Genomic DNA, 1,281 nt, shown 5'->3' with positions numbered 1-1,281 from the left:
AACCTCCTAATTCTACCCATCTCAGCTGTTCCAGGTAGGATTCTCTTGGCAGCTGAAGCTTTGGCTCTTTCACTGGAATCAGTATAGTCTTTTAGAAATTACGTTGTTGAATTATTCAATAATAAATTTCTCTTGTCTTACTTTGAAGAGTTCAAAGCATTAGTAAGACACAAGATTTTTGCAACTCTGGCCCATAGCCTTCAAATTTAGAAAAGAAGCCAATTCCCAGCCCATAGAACCATTATAACAGGTAATAGTTCATAGAGGCCAATGCTTAGAAACTCAGAAGTTGGTAGAAAGTCAGTTTGGAGTCAGTTTACAACAGTTTTGTTTGTTTTAATAATGCAGAGCTATGAATACAAACTCACATGGAAGATCTAGCCCATAAAGATTTTGATTATGCTGGTTTATCTTATCTTCTTAGGGGTAGGAATCTACCAACACAACTTATTTTTGTAGAGACTAGCATTGGAAACATTACTGTCTTTTCTCAATCTATGGGAAATGTATAATGGTGATAGATGACACTAATTCTAACTCGAAATGTATTTCTTTCTTAAGAAGTACAATCTCTTCCAGTATGGAATCCAGTGGGGCTCCACTTAGAAACACTGTGTCCACCCTCTCATGAGCAGGCATTTTCAGTCTTAGGCCAATAGTGGCTGTTTTCCCTGCCTCTTGTAAAATTGTTCAGGACCCTCTCACCTGAAAGATGTCTTTTCATGCATTTTCCCCTGTAGCATGTAGCATTCCATTCCCGTGTTGTGAATGGGTTTCTCATGTACTGAGTACTTGTGTTCTCCAGGCATATCATAGTCTGGTACATTTACTCCAAAGGATAGCAAATACACTATCATGTTCAATATGTGCAATGACATGAAAACTATTGGGAGGCACTGAAACCAATCCAAATTGAGAGCCAAATTGAGTCTTGAGCCTGTGCATGAGAAATATGAACATAAGATTATCCCTTCCTTAACCCTCAATTCCATTCACTGAAGTGCAGTTTGGAAAACCCTATCTCACTGGGCCTGGGCAGACTTCTCACTTTCCACTCACCTCTGGAATTTCACCAAATCTCTACAGTGTTCACAGGACTCAGCTGCTTTGAAGTCAAAATCAGCAAAACTCTTCTGCACTTCCCATAAGCAGAATATATTTTCCCTATAACTGAGTCCTTGCCCCTGGTGCTTCAGACTCATTCAGGATTGATGACAGGGTGACCATACAATTTATCACACAGTTTTGATCACAAAATGAAGCACTAAAAAGCATTATCTG

The sequence above is a fragment of the Lynx rufus genome, unplaced genomic scaffold (genome assembly GCF_022079265.1).
Source record: "Lynx rufus isolate CCGP_SWC_20201006 ecotype Redwood Valley unplaced genomic scaffold, mLynRuf1.p SCAF_13, whole genome shotgun sequence".
NCBI lineage: Eukaryota > Metazoa > Chordata > Mammalia > Carnivora > Felidae > Lynx > Lynx rufus.
This window is presented reverse-complemented; position numbering follows the sequence as displayed.